This window comes from Chlorocebus sabaeus, chromosome 12 (genome assembly GCF_047675955.1).
Source record: "Chlorocebus sabaeus isolate Y175 chromosome 12, mChlSab1.0.hap1, whole genome shotgun sequence".
Classification (NCBI taxonomy): Eukaryota; Metazoa; Chordata; class Mammalia; order Primates; family Cercopithecidae; genus Chlorocebus; species Chlorocebus sabaeus.
The window spans coordinates 39,010,050-39,036,670 of NC_132915.1; the positions used below are offsets into that span (position 1 = coordinate 39,010,050).

Here is a 26,621-nt window from a genome sequence, read left to right on the forward strand (position 1 = left end):
ATACTCTAAACAGAGAAAATAGCATATGTAACAACATAGATGGTAGTATATTCTGTGTGGCTGGAGTCTGAGGTTCATGGTGGAAATAGATATAACCAACCCTGGAAACTAGAATTTGAGACCAGATTTGAAAGACTTGATAATGGAAAGACTTCAGTAGTTGGCAATTTGAAGATAAGGCAAAGAAGGTGTGGGTCAACTGGGTGATGATATCCTTCACTAAAACAAAGCAATATGAAGAAGTGGAAGATGAATATAAAGTAAAATTTAAATGTATTGAGTTTGAAGACGCTATAGCTTTTTCTGGGTACCTAGTTCTGAAATCTGGACATGTAGATCTGTGGGTCAGGAGAATGTTACAAAGTGGAGGTACAGATTTGGAATTAGTACTTTAGTGATAGAAGAAACATGGAGAAAAGAAGGATGCACAATAATTAATGACCAATAATAGATACACAGGTAATCAATGAAATTTCAGAAATAGATTTTTTTTAAAAGCAGTAGTATAGCTTTTATTTTTATGAACTTTACAAGTTAACAACAAAAATCCAGAAATGTTTGAGTTGGTTTTTTTTTTTTATGATTATACTTGTAAATTCTGGGATACATGTGCAGAACATGCAGGTTTGTTACAAAGGTATACACATGCCATGGTGGTTTGCTGCACCCATCAACCCATCATCTACATTAGGTATTTCTCCTAACGTTATCTCTCCCCTAGTCCCCCAATCCCCAACAGGCCCTGGTGTGTGATGTTCCCCTCCCTGTATCCATGTGTTCTCATTGTTCAATTCCCATCTGTGAGTGATAACAGGCAGTGTCTGGTTTTCTTTTCCCGTGTTTGCTGAGAATGATGATTTCCAACTTCATCCATGTCCCTGCAAAGGACATGAACTCATTCTTTTTCATGGCTGCATAGTATTCCATGGTGTCTGTGTACCATATTTTTTTTACCCAGTCTGTCATTGATGGACATTTGGGTTGGTTCCAAGTCTTTGCTATTGTGAACGGTGCTGCAGTAAACATACATGTGCATGTGTCTTTATAGTGGAATGATTTATAATTCTTTGGGTATATACCCAGTAATGCGATTGTTGGGTCAAATGGTATTTCCGGTTCTAGATCTTTGAGGAATCGCCACACTGTGTTCCACAATGGTTGAACTAATTTACACTCCCACCAACAGTGTAGAAACATTCCTATTCCTCCACATTCTCTCCAGCATCTGTTGTTTCCTGAGTTTTTAATGATTGCCATTCTAACTAGTGTGAAATGGTATCTCATTGTGGTTTTGATTTGCATTTCTCTAACGACCAGTGATGATGAGCTTTTTCCATACATTTGTTGGCTGCATAAATGTCTTCTTTTGAGAAGTGTCTGTTCAAATTAAATTAGTAAAATTGGCTGAGAAACTTAAGAAAGAGATGTGCAAGGAAGGAGCATGAATGATGGGGACCAAGAACAAGATTGTCAACAATGTGGAATGTTCTTCAGTGAGCATTTTTCAAGAGCACGTAAAAATAAATGTGTCCTTCACTTTCACCTTTAGTAGATAAATGTATGCAGAATACTCAAATTAGAAGCATCATGCATTCAGTGATAAATGGTAATTTATAGAAATATAATTGTAATTACATGTATGATTTTCTTTTTTGTAATTTTGATGAAGAAAGGAAGAAAAGGGCATTATTCATACCTTTTCAGAATGAGATATGGGTTAAGGAAAGGTAGTTCTTGTTTAGGAACATGTTATGCTAAAACTTTGAGGTCATCAGAGAGTCTGAGCCATATTCTTTGTCAACCTTTAAAAAAAAAAAAACATGGTATGTTCCTTTTTTCATCTCAAATATGTAACAACTAGACTTTTATACCTAGACCTTAGTGTTTCCACTTAGATACACCTGTTATAAATCTCAACTCTTTCTTTCCTCTACTAGCTTCTTTTGACCAAGATGTGTAATTCAAATGACATATCTGTGGAATTATATTCATCTACTTTTGCCAAAATCGCAAAGTTTTGTTTTGTTGTTATACATACTCATTATACTGGCATACATAGACCTAAAATCAATTCTACTGTTACTATCTTTCTTTAGTTTCTTCCTTTCTAATAATTAATAGGCATGATTGTACTTCTATGTCATACCAATTTCTCCAAATGATGTGTATTTTTACATTCTTATTTATATAACTTATCTTGTCCTTTCAGTTATGCTTTTTGGGATACTCGGTTCCCACATATCCTTACCTTCTCTCTACATCCCCCTGCAATGGCTTTTGATCCATAGGCTCTCAAACAGTGTTTAAAAAATAAATATGTGTGGATAATAAAAATTCATTCATAAATAAAACGATTTTATATAAATGTAAAATCACATGCCAAACGCATATTTCAGATCCTTTGGAGGGAGGCAGCCATGTTATGAGTCCAAGAGGACTGGAACCAAAATGTCACAGTTTGTGTTCTGACTTTACTGATTTTTAGTTGCAGTAATTTGGATAATTTGCTTAACCTTCAGTTTTCTTATCTACAAACAGATAGATAAGAAATTTTTTTTTAAGATAGTATTTTTTTTTTTTTTTTTTTTTTTTTTTTTTTGAGACGGAGTCTCCCTCTGTCGCCCAGGCTGGAGTGCAGTGGCCAGATCTCAGCTCACTGCAAGCTCCACCTCCCGGGTTTACGCCATTCTCCTGGCTCAGCCTCCCGAGTAGCTGGGACTACAGGCGCCCGCCACCTCGCCCGGCTAATTTTTTGTATTTTTTAGTTTCACCGTGTTAGCCAGGATGGTCTCCATCTCCTGACCTCGTGATCCACCCGTCTCGGCCTCCCAAAGTGCTGGGATTACAGACTTGAGCCACCGCGCCCGGCTAAACAGAAGATCTTAATGCCTAGCTCTAATTACCTAGCTCAGTAATGTTATAAGGATTAAATAAGTTATTCCTATGAAGGCACCTAGGTCAGTGCTTGAACTCAAGTGAGGCCTCAGTATTAGATAATCCTGGACTTCATGGACCATCTGACCTCCCTAAGAGCCCATTTCTCTGGCACCATAAACTATGACCTATTTCTTGACACTACCTGTTCACAATCCACACCCTCTTCCTTTTCCAAAGGAATGACCTGTAACTGTCATGATAAGACAGAAGAAGAAATGAAAACACTCCTTTGGAACTCCATACTCCAAGTCTTGCTGCTTTGTACCAAAAACTTTAGTCACTATACACACACACACACACACACACACACACAAAATTTATACTGACTGTATAAATTTCCCTCCAAAAAATTAAGAGTGAGTTTGATGATTTCTATTGGACTCTCAATAAGGTCTTGAATTTTTATTCAAGAAGAAAATATGCAGGCTAATTGATCAAGTAAATCTATATATTGTAGCCTCTCTACTCCTTATAGAAACAGTGACATTAAATAATCTACACCTCCTATATTCTAAAATGTACATGCTCTACAAAATGCATCTGAGTGGGCAGCATCTTGATGAAGTCCTTCTGTTTGTAAGACTTTTATATATACTACTTCAACTTAACAGCATTTCTGTAAGCCTACGAATTTTCTTGCATGAATACCTGTTACCACCATTTTGAATAGGCATTTTAACTCGTTTGAGGAGGTTTAATTCAACCTTCCAAATGATCACACTTCCCAAACAAGTCATAATCAACGATATATTGTAAAGGAGATTCATGCAATTATCTACAAGTCTTCTAATTGGAAATAGACATATTACCTTTCTTTTGGAGGTAAACCAGAGTTGTTTTACAGTAGAGTGGCTGCAATTGAGGCAAACGATTTAAGTAAAAACAAATGGGTTTTATACATGTAGATGTATGTAGATGTTGAGGACTGAATATATTGTTATCAATTTTGTTAGTTATTTAACTCTGCAAGAATGAGTTTGAAAATTTAATGACCAGTGATACATTTTCCATAGTGAACTTACAGAACTTACCTCAATTTAGTTAAAATAGCTCTAATTTATGTTTACATAAGGTTCCTGTTTTAATACCCATAACCTTTGCTATTGTAGCAATGACTTCTCTAATGACATAAGTGAACACTACCTAAATTTTACTTGGAAGAAAAGTGCTACTGTCACAAATACTTTGTGAAATATACATATACATAAATATGTCATCGAGTATATGTATGTTGAATAAAAAAGTAAAAAAGTAAATTAATGAAGAATAGAAATTAATAAAAGAATATAAATTTCCTCGGCTGGTATGCTTGATAATTAGTAAGGGCTAGATAAATACTAACGATTAATATAAACTACATCATAATCTAACTCATCACACAGCTTGTATGTGAGCCCTCCAGCAATTTTAATAATACCAACAATTTTACAACTATAAATATGTGCTTGAGTGTATCATTTGCATGCCGTTCTAATGCTGCCCTGGAATATTATCTATATATCAGAAATCAATAGAAAGCATGTTCTTGAATCTCATTTCCATAATCAACAAGCTAATTCAAATTCATATAGAGCAAATAGGTGATTTTGACTGAAACATTTTTTAATGTCTTTAAAAAAGTGGATTGATAAAGTACTTTAAACATGAAAAGTAACTTAATTATTAAAAATTATAATTATAAAAATAGTTAACCAGAAGAAAAAACTCAAAATTCAGATATTTTTAAAACACTACAGTTTATCATGTCTCTATTTTTTCTGGTGCAATTTTTATAATATGAAATTGTGTGGCTGTTGTTTCAATGCAATGGGGAAACAAAACAGCCTTAAATGCTGTGGACTATGCTAAATATGAACTTATTTTCAAGGAATAATTCAGTAATTCTGACTACTTTTTGTTGTTAAACTGTTTCCTAGAAGTGAAATGAAGGCTTCAGTCCCACCAGAGAGGCAAGTAGCACAAAGGTTTCCTTTCTCTTTCTTCCACCAAAATGACTCAGACTATGAAATTAAAATTTGGAAAACATCACCCTATTAAATTTCCCTCTCTTTATCACCATCGTGGCAGGGCAAATGAATGTTTCTTTCAGCTGTGTTCTCATGATCTTTATCAATTTACATATTGCAATTCCTCAAAATAATTTTAACTATTTCTTTCCCCTGTACAAACTTTCTGAAGATTCTGAACTCAAGAGCAGAAAGTGCCTTATTGCACATGATCCTTGTTACAGTCTAGATAACCTTGTAGACTCTGGCCCTTTGCCTATCCTTCTGGCCTCAATTTTGTTTTCCTCACTGTACTCTAGCTACACAGGACATATTTCAGTTTCTAAAGTGTGTTCCCTGACCCCATCACAGTGTTTTTCATACTGTATATTGTAAGGTAGCTAAATGCTAGAATAGCTCTCCAAAGTTTTGTTTCTCTGAACTGATTTAAGGTAAGAAAACTGTAAAAAAGATCAACTTTTTATTCACATGTATGATGTGTCAGTTCAATTTGACTCCGCCCCCCAACCACTTAGTTATAGCATAAGTTGTCTTTAGAAAAAGAGAACAACTGAAATCACAGTATAATGGGTTTTAATAATAAACACATTAAACAAAATGGTGGCCTTCTTATTTAAAAACATGTCATCTTCATTGGTTGGCACAGAAAAAAAGAACACAATTAACTTTGCAAATTAAATAAAAAGATTTTATATGAATACTCTACTATGAGAAACCAAGTGTTCTCAGGAAACCCAAGAGAAAATCTGCAATGCTTTAAAAAATGTACTTCAGTCTGCCCAAGAGAATGAAATTATGAAAGAAACAATAAAGACAGCTTGATCTAGAAGAAGAAAAAGATTGTCCTTAAGAGATATATTGTGATCTTAAAGGGTAAACTAAGCACATATAAAACAAGAGACGATATGCCCAGGTCAAACATTTTAGAAGGGTTTCAGAAAAAAAGAAAATTGGTTTTAATTATTACTAGATCAGAAAGTTACTTGTGCCCAATAAATATAATCAAAGAAAGGAGACAGTCTCAGAGACTCAACTCTTTTGGAGAAAGCATATCTAAATCGATCAAGGGAGCAAATCTGCAGATAGAGTAATTAGCACAATGGGGAACCACCTCTTCAATACTTAGATAATCAGACCACATGGCATCTGAACATCCGTAATTCAGAGGAAAATTGCCAAAAAGATCAACATAGAATTCTTAAAATTGTATCAAGTAAATATTGTGAGTTAATATTCACTAAATTGGCATAATTTATAACAAATTGGGATATGAGTGTTGCTTAGCCATTAGAGATTCTGAGAAGTTGGATGAGAAGTGAAATAAGGCATAGAAAAGACAAAACATAGTAAACGAGAACCCAGCAGGCGATAATATACTGAATCCAGAGCTAGGTGACATGCTCTGCAGGAATGTACACCTTGGGTCAGAGTTTTTAACTTTAGGGTGTGAAGATTGACAAGCTCTGTTTGAAAAGTATTTTTTTATTTATTTTCTTTTTTTTGGCAGATGCAGTACTCATTTATTTTTTAACTGTCGTAAGATAAAATATGGACAAGTATGTGAATTCCTGGACTGCAAAGCAAAGTTGAATACAAAGGAAACAGAACATTCTGAATCTGCAAACAGTAGTAGCCCTGTAGGTGTTAGGAAAGGTTTAACATGTTAAACAGTTAAAAATTCACCTGAGCCTCCTAGAAATCTGTAAGGAAACAATAGCAGGAAATAGAATACCGGGGTCAGTGTCCATTGCTAGAGAGAAATAGATTGTAGAGATGAAAAGTTTCTGATGTCCCTATAAGAGTACAAGTTTTTCAAAGCCTGGAAAAGAGGGAAGAAGCACTCTGAGCAGGAGCCACTGACAGAGGTATTGGGCTTAGCAGACCATCTGGGAATGCACATTTCAGTACTTTCCACAGCTTCTGTCCAGGCTCATGATTTCCCATATGAAATAAATGTGGGGCTACAAGAAGAACCCTCCCAAGAAGACATGTTTCACAGGTTTCAGCATTTCCATATCTAGAGTTCATGGCAGCAACTGGTGCAGCACAGAACTTAATATATCTGCTCACAATAGAGTGTGTGAGCCATGCCACGAGATAGAATCCATATTTGTTACGAAACTGGAGCTGAAAATTAAATTGCTTTGAATGTACTCTTTGGGGGAAAAAATGGTGCCTCAGGTTATACCTGGTGACTTAATCTGCCTTTTTTTTTTTTTTTTTTTTTTTTTTTTACCCCGAGATAAAGTCTCACTCTGTTCGCCCAGGCTGGAGTTCAATGGCACAATCTCGGCTCACTGCAACCTCCACCTCCCAGGTTCAAGCAATTCTCCTGCCTCAGCCCCGTGAGTAGCTGGGATTACAGGAGTCCACCACCACACCTGGCTAATTTTTTTGTATTTTTAGTAGAGACGGGGTTTCACCATTTTGGCCGGGCTGGTATCAAATTCTTGACCTCAGGCGATCCACCTGCCTTGGCCTCCCAAAGTGCTGGGATTACAGACGTGAGCCACCACACCTGGCCCGAGTCTGCCGTTTTTACAAATTTCTAAACTTAGCAACATGGCCGGAAAGTTTCAAAAACACTCTTTGAGAAAGGAATGTATAAACTGGTGGATTTCCTCTGAGTCATGGTCCATTGTGATTAAGCTTATGACAGAAGAATTAGATCACGCAGGTGACCACAGCTCTTGGAGTCCAGAAAAATGGCATGAACTGAATGGCATCTCAGCAAGGGTGATCCAAGCAAGATTTTCCTGGGATATATTCTTTCCACCATTCACCAGTGAATCACAGGTTCACTGCTGTAAAATAGTGGGTTGCTGTGTTTTCTAAACTTGGTGCATCTAAAGATAGGGTGGTAATAATCTTCTACGTCCTATTACTTATTTACTTTTTATTACTTCCATGTCCTCTGTACTTTTTAAACAGTGGAATCCTACACTAAAATATTTGCATATTTGCATGAATGTTCACACCAGAATTGTTCTTAATAACAAAAATTAAAAGGGGCAACGATCCATAGAAGTGTTTAATGAATTGTGCCATATTCTATCCACGAGCTATTGCTACATGCATTAACATGGACAGTTCAGAAACCAAGGCAATCAAAATAAAGAAGAAAAAAGATCTGTCCATTGTGATTCAATTTATTTTGAAAACAGAAAAATAAACAACACACTGTAAGGGATACATACTTAAATAATTATAATGATAAAGCAGGATAGTGCTTACCTCAATGAGGAGGAGCACTGCTGAGGTACTGAAGGAACTACAACCAATTTCAATGAGTGACAACTGCTGAAGTCACCCACACTACTTGGGAATCAGAGCAGTTAGCTGCCTGGCTGAGCAAATAAATTATTTTGGGCTTTCATTTCTTTGGCCTTCAACTTAGGAATTTTGTCCTTTGCTTTGACTGGAGTTTTACACAGCAAAGTGATTTCATTTGGAGATTTATGTCAACCTCTGGAAATTTAATAATGGAAGAGTTATAGTGTCCACAGTTGGTTCTTTCGGTATCAGTGACATTATATTATTGTCTGCATACTGATATTCATTTGTTGTGTACTATTGTAATCCACATTTGACAACATGGCTGGTGATAATTTGAGATGGGAAAAATCAATAGTGTGGTAAAACCCAATAAGCTAACAGAACCAGTACCTGCAGGATGTGGAGTATAATCTCCATTTTTCCTCTTTCCTCTGGTTTTTGTGAGTGTCTCCATTAGAACAATCCACCTGACCTTCTCTTTACTCCTCTGATTCTAAAGTTTGGCAGAAGACCCTGAGCACATCCACTTCAGCCCCCTCTTGACTCCTGCCTCTCTCCATGCCTGTCAGTTTCAAATCTCAGTCAATTCCTATGCTGTCTTGTGATCATCAGGGAGGGGGCAACTCAGCTCTGTTGGGGAGGCCTTTGGTTGTTCAGCTGCACCAGTAATTAAGTTGGTAAGTTAGCTTAACTCAGTGGTAGAGTATTAAGCCTTTTTGCCCACACCTTTACAACCACGTTTTCCAATCATCTCTATAATAAAACTATTTGACCTCCATTTGTCTGTCTCCTGAGTCTTAATTCTGAATTGATTCCAGGCTCAGGAGGGGAAGAACAGGGGATTATTTATTGATCCCCTAAACCCTAAGAGCAGTGATTATAATAAAACACTGGATGACTTTATCAGATATTTACTATTATCAGATCAATCATTGTTTAACAGTCTTAATTCCTTTCATGACTCCATAACAAGACAATATTCTATATAGAATCCACAGAATGTACACACCACAGGGTCAGTAAAAGAGGAATGCCTTTTTAATAATAAATCATTTTTTGTGTGTTCCAATGTTTTTAAGGAAGGAAGGCCTCAGGAAGGGATTTATATAAAGAGTCTGACAGTTCATTTGGAAACCTCGTAAGGCAAAAGTTAGGAGTATAGTTATTAGAATAGCTCTCAGGTTAGTCATGCTTCCTGTCTCTTTTCTCCCCTCATCCATTAAAAGGAGGAGGAAGAAAAAAAAAATAAGTTTCATAAAGTTGAAGATGGATTTAGCTAAGGTCACATGAAATACCCAGCAATATTTTTTCACTGCATATATAAAATAATGAAAGATACTCATATGTTGACTAATGTGTGTAGAACTACTTGCACAGCCTTCATAACAAAGAGCTCTGGGGTTTTGAAGATGGGTATTTTAATTGAAAACAAGTGTGAAAAATAAACTTCTGATGATTAATGTAAACCAGTTTTACTTAACATCACACCATTACTAATACAAATTGCAAAGGTTTTGCCAATATGCCAAATCCTTTATTCCTCTCTCTAGTGCATATCCTAAATGCAATCAAAGGTGATGATTAGATGTTTTAAATTTATTCTAGCAATTATGTACTCTATGTAACTATTATTGAAATGCTCAAAAATAAAATACTGTGAATGGCAATCACAGGTTTCAAAAGTTGTCTTTGCTTTAATTATCAAGCAATCCAAAAAATATAGCTGGAAATAGAGATTAAACATCTCATCTATAGCACCATTACAGAAAAATTATAGACTCCCTCAGCTTAGACATGATGCCTCTACCACACATTCTCTTTGATGAGAAAACATGGTCCAAAACTCCTCCTCCCTTTGTTTAATCCAGTTCTGCACCAAGACTTCTATTTACTTCACCATAACCTATCTCAGTAAGAGTTCTTTAAAGCAAAGGGTGAGCCCAACAGATTCACATTAAATTATAATGTGAAGCTCTGTAACTTCCCACAGAGGTTTGCATTAGGGGTGTGTGTGTGTGTAGTTTCTTCTGCAGGTTGCCGTTTAACAATATATAAGAAATCTTAAATAAGTGAAATATTTTCAACCACTAACAAGATATCTTGAGGAGAGGAAAACTATGAACTCCAGGGACTCAGAGCTTAATGGAAGCTTTTCTATTTAATCTCTAAATTTTATTTCCCCTTCCCTAGTTCCTGAAGTCTATATGCTTCCTCCAAAGGCCCAAGGTTCTGCCCTATTCCATTTCTGTGTAGGACATCAAATGCAGGTGCTCAGGGCAGAACAAGATTAATGAGCAACCAGTTGACTTTACATATCGCAGTCCTTAAAGTACATTAAATCATCACTGCAGAAAAAAAATCAAATATGGTGCCAAATTTTGATTTTCCAATGCAACTTACCTGACTTCAGAATGTTCATGGGCCCTCTCCTGCCACAGCAGACAGGTTCTTGAATGAAGATTCAAAACAAGCACACTCATATCCACACAATGAAACAAACAGAAAAGTGCTCCTAGGTGCTACTTTTAAATCTCCACTACTAAGTGCTGAACTTTAAAAAATATTTTTACAAGAGTACCCCATTATTAGACTTCCTAGGATTACTATAGGTCCTCTGCAAGATGACTTTGGTTCCAGGCTTATTTATTCATTTATTTTAAAATCACTGCTCAAAGCTTGGAGACACTAAGAAATAATTCCGACAAGTGGATGTGAATTCCAACTTCACCACTGACTGGCTTTGGAACTCCAGACAAATTAATGCAACATTAGAACCTTGGTTAACTCATCTCTACAATGGAATAATAATGGGAATAATCACTACCTGTTATAAATTATGTCACCCTCAAAACAGATGTGTTTGAAGTCCTAACCACCCAGTACGTCAGAATGTGATTTTCTTTGGAAAGAGAAACTTGAACAGAGGAAATCAAATTAAAACGAGGTCATGTTGAAGTAGAATGGGTCACTTATCCAATATAACTAGTGTCCCTTTAAAAATAACGTGAAGAAGAGACACAGTAAAAATGACATGTGAAGATGAACATAGAGATTGGAATGATGCATCTACCAGTCAGAGAGTGCCAAAGATTGCCAGCACACCATCAGAGCTAGGAGGGGGCATGTCTCATTACCAGAGCTATGAAATAATAAATGTCTGTTGTTTAAGCTACTCGGTTTGTAGTACTTTGCTATAGCAGGCAAAGAAAACTGATACGCTACTCAAAAATCTGATTGTGAGATTTAAATAAAGTGATATGTAAAGCACGTGATACAGGATAAGCTCTTAATTAGTATTAAAAATCATAACAGTGGTGGGATATTTTGAAACATAACCATTTGGTAGATTATACAACAACTATATTCGATTTAGTCTTCATTTCTATTTTTAGGACTGTAAGAATGAAAATATCTCAGTGGTAACGCAGTAGAGAATGAAGGAATTATAAAGGAGATAAATTTCATACCAGTCAGTGTGTGCTAATTGTTTCAATCCCCTGTAAATGGTTTGGCAGGAGAGGAGGTTGGAATACTTAGCTAAATTGAAGTTTGGGGATTATCTGTGAATTTAAAGTATCCATGCCATTTTGGCCCCTATTAGCACAAGTAATTGAGAGGAAAATCTTGCCAGTTATGCTTTTCCATAAGGCTTAATGTGGACTTCGATATTTAAGTAATTCATTAGCCGGCTTAAATGGTATCATGGAACAACATTAAAGAATGTAAGAGATAGTCTGCGACCTTCATTTTAGAGATGAACAAATTGAGACCCATAGAGGTTATAATAAACTCAAGGTTATACAGTTTACAGCAGAAAAGCTGACACTAGAATCCTTGTATACTAGTTTCTTGTAAAAATGGAGTGTGCCTTCAGAATTCTCTGAGTGTGATTTTTAGAATCCCGTGGAGCTTTTTAAATTATCAGAACTCCAACTCTGCACATGGAACTTTAAGATTAAGGTTGAGGGAACTCAGATCCAGAGATAAGAAAATGACATTAACATTTTCAGTAAAGGAACCTCAAAAGTTTCATTTGGGGAAGGAGATGCAGTGGGGATGGAGGACAATTATTTTTACACTAAAATTATTAGCTGTATACAATTTTAGAAGAATCTTTTTACATTGTTTAGAAGATCCATTAAATATGGCCTGGCACGACCTTTCTAAGACAAGTCATTAAAGCCCTAAATGGTATTTGGAAATGCTGCTACCTCAGATTGAGGTCATTTGCATTATATTATAAAACACACGGCATACTTTGCTTGGCAAGTTCACTGGAATGGCTGAACTTTGGCCCCTTGCATGATTTTGCAAATACAGAGTGTACTTGTTCTCTACTTAACAACTAACCCCACTTAAATTAAAGCAAGCTGCCCCCTTGTCACCCCTGGTGTGCTGCTTTTAAGTGTGCCTTGTGAGAAGAAATGTTAGACTTTTAATACAACAAACTTTGTTTCATTGCATTAGATTTTTTGCTTTGCTTTATTATGTCATATTTTCAGTTTCTTTGGACATTTCCTTGTGGTCTTTCCCCAAGGATATCACTACTGTAAATGAGGGGGTCCAGTACAGAATCTATTCCAGAAAAAAATCATTCAGTTTCATTTTGCAGCTTCATAACCCAGAACCAGAACGTTTCAGAAAACACTCAATAACACCAATACAGGGACCCCTCTGGACAACATATCAATTTGTATTATGAAGTGAATTATGGCTGGGCCCACCAGAGCTGGTATAGTTAAGTGTCTGTCAATGTTTCCATTATATTTTGAGGGCTTTGTTCTTGGTTACAAAAATACCCTTCAGGCCAAAGCATACAAGGCTAACGTGGGGAGTGACTGTTCCCTTTGTTTATCTTTTACCATTTAAAAATACTAGCTCTCTTTTGTGTTTGCTTGTTATACATTTTAAAATAAAGAAATTTTGGTTTTATAAATCAAAATTTTATAAAGGTGATGTCTGCCAGGGTGATGGTGGTTTTAAAGGGGTGAGCTTAGGACATGAAAGTTCACAAGATCCACACTGTGCATGGTGGAGGTTATCCAGGCCTCAAAAATCAAGGTCCAATGTGTCACAAGCGCTCTCTGCAAATTACATGTGTAATTATTGAGCCTCTAAAGTTTAAATTCAGAGGTCTCCATTTATATCTTGGATGGAATATGACTGCATTATGTTTAAGGTTTAACTTTGTCTTCCCTTTTTCATGTCCCTGTCCTTACATTGAATCCATGTGAATTCTTCCCTTAAGAACCTAGCTCATATTTCCTATTTTCTAAGAAAACTAGGATTTCCTCAAATAAACTCAAGTGTTCTTCCCATAAGCTCACTTAGATCCCCTAGATCCAATATGGCAATTATTATATTATACCATTCGTCTGTGTGTCTTTTTCTTCACCAGGCTGGGTGACCTGAGGAAAAGAACTATAATCTATTAGCCCAATGCTAGACATATTAAATATTAAATATGCTCAGTAAAAACGGGTTGCTTGAATGAAAGGATGGATGGATGAATGGAATATGTGTTCTATGAAACAGAATTAATGACAAGGGAACCGGAGGAATGAAAGAGTCTTTGAAAAACAGGGACTATCTTTAATATGAATTCCTGCTTCTAGTTTTCAACCTTCCGGAGGGTACAAATCCTTATATGTCCCATAATGAAGAACCTCCCAGGAAACTGGATGACTTGTAAACTTTTACAGGAAGAAATAAATGCGATGGGATTTGTTGAGAAAACTACTGTTCAAGGAGCTAGGAGATGAAATGTTTATTCTGACTTAGTCACTGACTCGGTGACCCTCTTCAAGTTACTTAATAGCTCAGTGATTCCATCTCTCTGCAAATGGTGATAAGTAATAGCAATTCTTGACTTTCACAAGAATGGCAAAAAATACGTTAGCATCTTTGAGACATTTTGTTTAAAAACAAACTGTATATATTACATATAATATTATATTGATATTGCAGGCTATGTACTCAATAATTTATTTTTAAGGGCACTATTTTGTTGAAATTACACTAACCTAATCACAAAGTATGATTGGAAGGTTTGATTCTTATACTTGTTATGGGCAGTTGAACTATATCTATTCTTAAAAGTTTATGTAAAGTAGATTGTTCAACTGTTTCTGCATTTAGCATGTGGGGACAGTCCACGTGGTTAGTATGCTGGATAAGCTGTCATATTCTACCTGAATCACCAAACACATCTTCAATAAAAGGTGCTAAGGAGAATTACCGATGCTTTTAGAAGACAATGATGGAGGAAATTATTTATTTTAATCACAGGTTTGTAAAGCAAGTTAGAATTTAAGGACTTGAAAGCTTCCACTGTCTATCAAAGGATAATTTGTGAATCAGCTGCTTTGATGTAACCTGGAATATTGTACTGCAGAGTCACAGACCCCATTCTGGATTTAAGGAATAAGAAATTTTGGGGAGATGCACAAGAACCTGCATATTAAACAAGATCTCCAGATGATTCCTATAATGACTCAGGTTTGAGAACTCCAGTGAGATCTTGTATCTTTTGGTTCAGGAGGCAAATGAAGAGTACAGACTGCAGAAGATCAGGAGAAGGAAATTGAACTTCCCAGTGTACCAAGGGGTGATAAATGATCATCTCTCTTTAAAATCACTGAGTATGCTAACTTTTGTAGAATTTGGGAAGGAATTATAAATTTTAAAGGGAAAAATTGGGAAAGATTGTACTAAAAAGACAGGAAAAAAATTGACAGCTTCAGTTTGTTGTCTGTTACCAGGGTTAAGGTCTGTTAAGGGTAAATTGTATTTTTGGAAGAATAAGGCAGGGCTCATCAAACTCTTCCTCATTCTTTCTTCCTCAGGCCTTTGGAGGCAAGCTGATCTGTTTAACATTCATAATCAGTTTTATATATTTCTAAAGGTTTGTGCTTCCAGCAACGATGAAGAAAAATTGGGTAAAATAACAAATATAGTACAGTTGTAATCCATCGCTACTGTTGATATAGCTTCGTTGCTTTGTTTCTGTTAGTAAGGTAGCATATACACATGTGGAAATTTAAGCAATTATATAAAAGAATACAAAGGCAAGCGAAAAACATCTGAGGTTCTGATACAGCATAGGAATTACTGCTATCATTTTGGTAAAAATTCATTTAGACCTACCTACTCATTGTCAAATATTGTTCAATTTATATAAAATTATACCTGTAATTAAATTTACATATTTTACATATATAAACATAAAACATAATTTTATGTTTTAGAACATTTTATAGTTTATTTTTCCATGTCAATGACACTTTAAAATTTTTTATAATCATGAACACCTATCAAGTAGAAAATAATTAGACCTAGGTTAGGGCTGCTGTCAGCTCTTTATCTCCTTCAATTCTTATATTGAAGAAATGTATTCCCTCTCATAAACCTTCATATTCCTCTTATTTTTAGATTGAGGATATCTGGAAAACTCCCTCCTTCTTTCCACATCTCTTGTTCTAATATCAACCTCAAGCCACTTTAGCAAAAAATATGCTGGGGAATGACAGAAATAAACATAAGTTCTAACTCTGAGTCTTCTGGAGCACCAGACGGTCATGTGAGATTCATTAGCTTCTAAATAAGACAAAGTCTATGGCTTCTCTCTCTCAGTATTTGCCTATAGTGATGACTTTGATTCACACTTCCTAGAGAGTGCTTTCTAGAACACTAGTTCCTGTGGATTCAACAGAGAGCTACACAAGTTTAACATTGTAATATTTATTTAATTTTTACAATGGTTTGAGTTCATTGTATTCGTTACTTTATTGAATTCTTAAAACCACCATATAAGGTCAAAGCCATATCTATCTATATAGAAATAAGTGGGAAACTGAGCCTCAAAGAGGGTAAGCAGAATGTCCACACAATTTATTCAAGTGGAGCAAATTGGGGGTGGGGGCTGGAGGAACCAGAAACAACTGTTTAATGGATACAGAGTTTTCCTTTGGGGTAATGAAAATGTTTTGGAACTGGATACACTTTGTGAATACATTGTGAATGTACTAAATGCCACTGAATTGTTCACTTTAACATGGTTATTTTCATGGTATATGAATTTTACCTCAATAATAAAATTAGTAGAGCAAGCAATTAAAATTAGTAGAGCAAGCAGATTCCAGAGACCGCAGTCTTAAAGATTACAAAATCCTGCCTCCCATGTGGTTAAGCTAGCTCCATATTTTTCTAGACTAAACATTGATAACTTTCTACTGCAGAAGTTTTCAATGTCTTTGTTGTGCTGAAAAAATATGATAGTGGTTTTCCAATTACTTTTTCCATGGAGCTCATTTTACCTGGAAAGTTTCCACAAGAATGTGTTTCATAAAACACTTTTATAGAATCACTGTTTTCTTCAAACCAATGAAAAGAATGTTTATTACAGAATTATTTTATCTTAGATGGTCTACTTAGTATGACAGTAAAAGTTCCAGGAATTCAGTCCCTATAACAAAGATTGGGCAGTTTACCGAGATTCCCTTTATGACCATTCCTTAGCAGTTGTTCATAATAGAAAGAGTAAAAGTGCAAAGGATGCTAATCAATTTAATCTTTTATTGTCTGCTTGAAAACATTTAATATTTACTCTTCAGTTAAGTTTCATGCAAATAGTAACGCTGCTATGTGCACATAAAGCTATTTCAATTTCATGATAAAACACGGAAGACATAAGGAAGTATACATTGGCGTCTGCAATTTTGAACACAGCAGCTTCTGGGCTTAAATAAGTCTTTCATAAACAACTGAAAACACTAACTTTATGAATTTGAAAAAACAAATGGATGTTTTATGTAAATTTTGCAGTATCATTTTTGTTCAATTATTTTCTCAGTAGGGAAGACAATGATTTCAGAAAAAGTTAAAACACTTGGAAATTCAGAGCAATAATTTATTATAACATAATTATCTCTTATTTGATTAAAACCAACTTATAACCCAATCTTCCTATTCTCTTTTTTATATATTAGCCACTAGAATTTCATAGAAATGATGTGGGGTTTGGGATTAGCTAAAACTGAGTTTGTCTGTCACATATTATGCATTCTATTATTCAGTTTCTCATCTAAATATAAGATAGCATATGCCTATCTTATAAAATTTTCATCAAGAATTCACAAGATATACATGTTAAGCCATTCTTCCAAAAATATGTATATACTTTTAACCATCTTACTCATTAAAACTAATAATTTTGACTCTCCTAAGTTTTGCCAGCCTGTCATTATTGACTTTACTTCGTTCTTTGCATATTGTGGAACCCGAGTGAAGCCATTTCCTTGGGGGGGGGGTTCCTAGAACCCCCAAATCTCTAAGTCATAATTATTACCAACTTAGCATTGCTTACGTTTGGATAGTTCCATTGCCATATCTGTTGGTGAGCTTCTTGCGTTGTTGGGGAAAAGACCCCAAATAATACTGACTGGGTGTATTGCACACACATCCTAAGACCCACGGGCTGTATTTGAACTGCTCAGTTCTCATAAGTGGCAAAAAAAAAAAAAAAAAAATTGTATTCTCCCATAGTAGACTTTCTTTTTATTCCTGAACAAAAACATCACGTATTTCCTTATAAAAAAACAGACATTATTCAATGTAGCTCTCTTACTGCCATTCACTTACCTTTTGTATATTTTTACTAATGTTTACTTTTAAGGCAATTCTTATGTTATGAAAGCAACACAAACCCATGTACCTTCTCATATGCGAAGACTTTTATATGGCCACCTGTGATGGTGGCTGATAACGAGTAGGGATGGGTAGGACAAAATCAAACCTCAGCCAGCTTTGCCACATTAGGCAACACTACAGAAGTGTCCTCAAGAAGTAATCTGAAGAATCACCAAATGATTGTGAGAGAGGCAGTGTGTGAGCTCCAGGTTCTCAGAAAGTACATAAGGCCAAAGATAGAACAGTGGCTACAACCAGCAAAGGAGAGACAGCACTTGGCAAGGAGAGTTACATATGGAAGGACTGTGTCCCCCCTTCCTATCTTGCCCCAACCAAGACAGATAGCAGGGAAGTAGAAAAAGATGTGAGAAAGCAAGGACGCTCCAGAACTTCTTACCATCCCCTCATCGCCACCCACCCCCAAGCCCCATCCCAGTACTCCCATCCCACATATATTCAGAGCAACTGGAACATCAAGTTTCTCTTGTGTACAGGCAAGGGGAAGATCTCTGAATCAAGTATGAGGCAGAAGATTTAAAATAATCAAAACTAATCCTTAACAATAAAAATAAGACACTTTAATAACAAAAAGTGACTGAAAAGCTATAGAATTGTCAAATATGATTAAGGTAGCAAGTATGTTACCCAGTAAGAAAGGAATGTTGTCAGAGAATGGAACGTGGTGTTTAAAGAAAAAAAAAGTCATATCATTTTATACCCTCAGGATTTCTGACTTTTTAGCAAACCAATTTGGATGATCCCTATAGTAAAATAATTTTCAAAAATAACCTATTCCTTAATTTCTATCTTTGAGCAAGCAGGTCCCTAGCTCCTTTTTCACAGTCAATCTATTCCTAGCCTGACACCCCTGAGATCCTATAGTAATACACATATGGTCTAGCCTGTGTTCAGTCAGTCTGTACTGGTAATGGTTATATTGGTTATTAAAATATTAAACTACTTATATACCATTGGTAAACTGGCACTGACTGACACAAACCCCATCCCCCAGTGCTCTTGTAGTCTTGGTCTCTCCTCCAGGAGTCCCCATAACCCAGTAATTAAAGTGTTAATGCTAGTACACCGAGGAGCCTCCCAGTCCCTGCTCCATTGAGTGGACCTCTGTTTGGTTCGCACCAGTGCCTCATTAGTTTTAAATTTTGAGTATAAACTTAGTCTGTAATATAAAATTCAGAAAATGACACAAATATCTTCAAATCGTCAAGGTCTTGTCTTTTTTTTTTTTTTTTTTTTGGAGATGGAGTCTCACTCTTTTACCCAGGCTGAAGTGCAGTGATGTGATCTCGGCTCACTGCAAACTCCATCTCCCAGATTCAAGCAATTCTCTTGCTTCAGCCTCCCAAGTAGCTGAGATTACAGGTGCCCACCACTATGCCCAGCTAACTTTTTTGTATTTTTAGTAGAGACGGGGTTTCACCATGTTGGCCAGGCTAGTCTCAAACTCCTGACCTCGTGATTCCCCTGCCTCGGGCTCCCAAAGGGCGGGGATTACAGGCATGAGCCACTGCACCCAGGGGTCTGTCTGAAATAATAAATTGTTACTTTGCCACTGGATCTCCTCTATAAACAGTATGCTCTATTCTTTCTATAATTTCAAATACATCTTTCTTTCCTTCTCCTCTAACCTGGTGGTGTACATTTTGCTCATGTTAAACTTCCAGCTTGCCTGCTTAACTAGATTGCCAAGGTTGTCTACCACTAGACATTCTAGATAATGTATTTTCCCTCTGAAGTTTCTCATAGTGTCTTGAGAAGGATCTCGTTACAAAGTGGATATTGCTACCCTATTTCTGTGTGTGATCTGAGTTCTAGATTGTAGCCTCAGCAAGCTTTTCCTGTCTCCCTGGGTCTATGCAACATACCAAAAATACATTTAGTCTTTTCTGTTGTTGTTATTGAAAATATTCATGTTTCTTACCAAAACCACTCAAATGTTGGTAGTATTTAAGGTGTATGGTAGGTGAGAAAACCTTAGTGTTTAATACAAGACGAAGTTCAGAAAATAGAAGAGTATTTATTTACATACAGTAAAATTTTTGAGGGTAAAACATTATTCTGAATTTCAAGGAGACACAAGAGCTTGATATTTTTGCCCTCCAATATCTGCTCCAATACTTTCTTAACTGTCACACGTTCATAACCTTTATTTCTATCCTTTATTGCTTCTCATGACTTTGGACTTATATGTACAGCCTCCTGATTGTCTGTCTGGACTTTGAGAGATCTCTTCTTCCCCATCATTTCTACTCAGCTATCACATATATATACACATACACACACACTGTATATATACACATACATATACATAGATACATATATATACATATATACACATATATACATATATATTCAAGCAGTGTTCATATGAGTACTCAAAACTCAGTAGTTTCCTATATATACATACATATATATTCTCATATATACATGTATATATATTCATATATATATTCAAGCACTGTTCATATGAGTACTCAAAACTCAGTAGTTTACAAATAATCTGATTAGAAAATAGATAAACTACATGAAGATTTCACCGAAGAAGATAGACAGATGGCAAGTAACCACATGAAAAGACATTCAACATCAATAGCCATTAGAGAAATGCAAATTAAAAATATTAATACAATGAGATATCAGTATATACCTATCAGAATGGCTAAAATAAGAAACATCAACAACACCAAATGCTGACAGGGATACAGAGAAATGAGATAACTCATGCATTACTGCTAGGAATATAAAATGGTACAGCTACACTGAAAAACAGTTGGGCAGTTTCTTATAAGACTAAACATGTAACTACCATACAATCTAGCAACTGCAGTCTTGGGCATTTATTCCAGAGAAATGAAGACATATTCATATAAAAAAAATGTATACAAATGTTTATACATTAGTATAACAGACAAAAACTGGAATCAGCCCAGATGTCTTTCAACAGATAAAAAGTTAAACTGTAGCACATACATACAATGGAATGCCACTCAAAAATAAAAATGAACAAACTGATACACACAACAACTTCGGTGACTCTCCAAAAATTAGGCTAAGCAGAAAAGCCAATCCCAAAAGGTATGATTCCATTTATATATCATTTTAAAAATGACAACATTTTAGAAATGGAAGACAGAGTAGTGTTGCCAGGAAGTGTTGTTTAAGAAGAGGGTTGGGGTGAGAAAATGCAGGGAGGTGGGTGTAGTTATAAAAAGCCAACCTTTCAAATCCTTGTAGTGTTGGAACTATTCAGTATCTTGACTGTAGGGTAGGATACTTAAACGTACAAGGTAATAGCATTTTATAGAACGTAATAAAGACAAAAATGATTACAATGGGCATGGGATAAATCTGAACAATATTGGGGGTTTATCTCAATTTCAATATGCTGGTTGTGATACTGTACTATAGTTTTGCAAAATGTTGCCATTGGGGAAAACTTGGCAAAGTGTACAGACTCTTTTACGTTTAATAACTGCATGTGAATGTAAAATCATCTCAATAAAAATTTCAATGAAATTTTAAGAATACTATTCATTATCATTCCACCAAATTGGCTTTTTTCCCCCTTCTCTGTATTTCTACATAAACTGAATGGATTACTTCCAATTGCCTACATCAAAATCTGGGAATTATTCCATGCTCCACCCCTTCCTCTTTATTTTGATCTTTCATGTTTGCAAAACATAATATTTCTATATTCATCACTTTGGGATATTGGTCTGCTTGGGCTGCCTTAACAAAATACCAAAGACTGAATGACTTAAATAGAAATTCATTTTCTCATAATTCTGGAGGATAGAAAGTCCAAGATCAAGTGTGGCAGAACCACCTCCATAGCTGTAGGCCAGGGTCTGAATTCCAAGACTATAGGAAACCCCACCCTTACACATCATTCCAGGGCAGTCCTGCCCTCGAGGCTCTGAACAGAGGTTGTCTGACATGTTGAAACTGAGGCAGAAGGCTTGATAACTTCCCTCTTAGAAGAATAGTGAATGTTTGCAGCCAAAAAGCCCTATTGTCCTGTCAAGTCCAAGAAGTCCAACAGCTTTTCTTCACTTTGTCCCACCTTTGTCTCTTCAGTAAAAACTGGCAGGATTTCAGCTGGTATAATCCCAAAAGCTCTTTTTGAAGTGACAGTCTAGCCACACTCTTGGTGTTCTCTTCAGAGCAAGCTTTCTCTTTTTGGCAATATAAACAGACTGAAAATTTTCCAAATCTTTAAGTTTGGTTCCTTTTCTTTTTGCTTAACAATTTATTCTTCAATTCCTCTCTCTCCTCTGACACTTTATGGAGCAATCAAGAGGGACTAAGCCACTCTTTCAACACTTTGCTTAGAAACCTCCTCAGCTAAACATCTAATTTTATTACTCATAAGTTCCACAAAACACTAGAACACAATTCAGCCAAGTTTTTTGATGTCCTACAACAAGGATTCACTTTCAGTTTCCACTGACATGATCCTCGCTTCTATATAAGACTTTATCAGAAACACACATATTTCTATCATGCACCTCAGAATTCTTCTAACCTTTATTATCAAGATGCAAAGACACTTCCACATTTTTTAGGTATTATTCATAGCAGCACCCTATTTCTTGATGTCAAAGTTTGTCTTAATCAGCTTGGGTTGCCGTAATGAAATACCATAGACCAAGTGGCTTAAACAAATGAAATTTATTTCTCACATTTCTGGAGACTGAGAAGTTCAATACCAAGGTGACAACAAGGTAGACTTTATTCCGAAGCTCTTCTCTTGGCTTGTTGGTGGTTGCTATCTTGCTGTGTGTGTTCACATGATCTCTCCTTCGTGTGTACACAGAGAGGGAAAGAGAGAAAGATCTCTTCCTCTTCTTATACAGCCACCAGTTCTATCAAATTAGGACCCCACCTTTATGACCTCGCTTAACCTTAATTACCTCTTCAAAATCCTGTCTTCAAATATAGTCACATTGGGAATTACAGATTCAACATATGAATTTTAAACGAACACAGTTCTGTCCAAAGCAATTAGTTTCTTCTTTTGCACAACAATTACCACAAATTTAGTAGCATAAAGCAATATACATTTATTATCTTACAGTTTCTGTGGTTAGGTCCAGAAACAGCTTAGCTGGGACCTTTGCAAGGCTATAGTCAAAGTGTCAGCTAAGACTAGATTCTTATCTGGAGTCATAGCTGGTAATATATCCACTTCCAAGTTCACACATGTTATTGCCAGAATTTATTTCCTTATATCTGTAGGATTATGGGCCTAGACCTCTTGCTGGTGGTTGACTGAAGGCCACTCTCAACATCTAGGGACCATGCTGATCTCTTAGAGGCAGCCAGTTTCTTGCCTGTGGCCCTCACAACAGACCATCTTACAATATAGTGGCTTACTTCTTCATGGTCAGCAGGAGAGCAGGAATGTGTCTACTAACAAGATGTGGTCTTATATAACATAACATACCTATGGGATTGTCATTCCATCACCTTTGTATTATAACATGACATATTCACAGGAGTGACATCCTTTACCTTTGCCATAGTCAATTGGTTAGCAGCAAGTCAAAGGTTCTGCCCCAACTCAAGGAGAGGGGATTACACAAAGGTATGAGCATCATCAGGCAAATATTATGGGAGCTGTGTTAGAGGTTGTTCAATGAATTAATCATACAAATTGTAAAACACATCAAAGTTTCAAGAAAAAATAGAAAGTACACACATATTTATCCATGACATAGAGATAATCACTGTTAATAATGATGGGTGTGTTTCTTTTAAGTCTTTTCCTAAGCATTTTCCTGGAACCCTGTCCCCTAACAAAAGCACATCAAGCATATAACTGAATACCCATATGTATCTGTTTTACATAAATATATGTATTAAAAGGGGTATGGTATTATAATGTTAATTCATAATTTGTCCTGTTTTTAAGAACACAGTCTTCTTTTTAAAATCTTCAAAATTATAATTTTAGTAACAGTAAAATATCCCATGTTTTATCAAAATTTATAAAAGCTTCCTTATTGTTTCCCATTATCATGTTATAAGTAACAATATGATAAACACATCATTCATAAATCTTAGCTCTGTAAAAATAAACTAACTATAATCTACATTACCTTCAAGAACAAAGTAGGAGGGCTCAGCTCCCCAACTTCCAATCTGTACACTTACTGCTACTATCATTGTTTTGACTTCAGACAACAGATTCCTTATTTCACTGCCCTTCCTCTTTTTAGATAAATTGCATTAACAAGTTTATTAACCCCCTAAGAACTTTAATTCCTTTTATCATATCACAGAATGAATTGAAAATTATATATTTTTAAATAGATACAATCACATTTAAATATTATGCATTCTTGACAACCGCTCACCATCATGCCTCTATGTAAGACTGATATCTGGCCAATTCCTCATCATTTTTTAAAATACATGAGGTGTCAACCCCTCCAAGAAGCCAGATTGATTAAAATTTATTTTATATTTGCACAACCCCCATCCCATGAGCACCTCTCCATTGTAGCATATTATCATATTGTGTTAAAAATAATGTACTTACATGTCTCTTCCCATCTAAGATTATAACTACCATGAAGGCAAAGAATATATCTGTTTCTTCTTTGTACCCTTAGCACCTAATGCCATATGACACATATTTATTTATTAATGAGAGTTGAAACAAATATTTGAACTAAAATATTACGGGCATGCTATGGAGGTATAATTTTTTCTAATCCATCTACGTTTTATAATGTGGTGTTCCATCTTTGATCATACTAACGAAACCTAAAATTAAATCAAATGCATTCAAAACATTCTTGTGCAACATGAAGACCCTTTATGTATTACATATAACTCTTAAAAACCATTGCCCCACTTCAAACAAGAGTGCCCATCTAAAAAGATAAAGACAAATAATATCACATGTGCTTACATAACTCAAAAGTTACAAATGTATATTAGAGTCATTCGTCTTCTATTAATAGGATAAAGGAGATGATTATTAAGAAGTTTAAAACAAAATCCAACTAATTACAGAAGTGGACAAAAGTAAAATAATATTTATTAAATGTTTGTTATATAACAGATATAGGAAATGCTTTAGGCTAATTGTATCATTTTAATGCCTCCACAACCCCTGTGATAATTCATTTTATATCTTAGGTAGCTTCTCCAGGATTCCACAGCTAGTAAGTGAAAGACTCATCCTTCAAACCCAGGAAGGTCCAATTTCAAAGTCGTGATCCCCCCAACTGCCTCAAAGTGTAAGAACACCTAGGAAATGTTCTAGTTTTCAATGCATTACCAGAAATGTCATTCTCTGGAATATCAGGAGAAAAGAGTAGTAATGACTAACAGCAGGCTCGAGGTTGAAGCTGCACATCCATGGGAAACTGAGATTATTTGCATTGTGTATGTTTGATTTAGTCTCTGCCAAATGTCATGCCAAAGCCTTGACACAACAGAGATTTGTGCCTGGAGCCATTCATTCCCTGTCTGGCAGTGCACGTCAGCTGGCTTATTTTCTTTGGATATTCTAAAGTCGCATTAGTCTCTTTACAGACATGGAAAATGACCAAAAAAATTACATGAAAAATAGTGGCAAGAAAATAGCTGGGAGAGTTTTCCATTTTATTATCTCAGAAAATTATTGACATAAGCATTTATAGGATGTTTTCTTTTCTCATATGAGTAACACTGCAGAAGACATACAGTATGTTTTGGGCCAAACTAAAAATATGAATAGGTACATATAACTGTATTTCCCAAAGCATTACGTTTGCATGAGATAGAACAGGTATCAATCACTAATGATAATATATAGACCTACATTTTTCTTATAACCACAAACCAATGATGCCCAACTTTTACTTCAATATAAAATTACTCTAATAGAGGGAAAAATAAAGAACAATGACTCATCAAGTCATGTGTGGGGTTGGAAGAACCTTGAATAGGATAGCTGATCTAGAGAGGTTTTAGAGGAAACATTGTCAGACATTGTCAATCTATGCAATATTTAAATATCTCTAGAAACATGATAACTAACCTTCTCCCACTACCTAATCCTGAAGCTTACATAAATTCTTTTATTTATTTATTTATTTATTTATTTAGAGACAGAGTCTGGCTCTGTTGCCCAGGCTGGAGTGCAGTGGCACGATGTTGGTTCACTGCAAGCTCCACCTCCCGGGTTCACTCCATTCTCCTGTCTCAGCCTCCCGAGTAGCTGGGACTACAGGCACCCACCAGAATACCCGGCTAATTTTTTGTATTTGTAGTAGAGACGGGGTTTCACCGTGTTAGCCAGTATGGTTGCTGTCTCCTGACCATGTGACAGCGCCTCGGCCACCCAAAGTACTGGGATTACAGGCGTGAGCCACCACCCCCAGCCCATAAATTCTTTATGTGTTAGTTCAAGCAATTTTTCTCTTGTTAATTTCTCTTTAGAGAAGGCCTGATAATTAACATCTCCTGTATGTGATATTTATTTCATCAGTTGTCATCCTCCTTCACCATTGTCCTCAGGAATCTTAGTTCCCTTACTCAGTACTCACAGGTTTTCCTCTATGTAACGTTTATTCATCTTATACATTTTCTTGCAACTCTCTCTTAGAATTCAGTTATAGTTCATGATCTTTTTAATCATCTTTAATAACATCTTTTTTCATGATAGCATTCCAGTTTGAAATAACAGGCATCCTGTAT

General features: G+C 35.8%; 1 protein-coding gene across 29 annotated transcripts in view; it reads right to left on the reverse strand.

The window, feature by feature from the left end:
* The window catches only part of PTPRD (protein tyrosine phosphatase receptor type D), a 2,332,079-nt gene that overhangs the window by 1,434,496 nt on the left and 870,962 nt on the right, over positions 1-26,621 (reverse strand). The window lies entirely within an intron of this gene.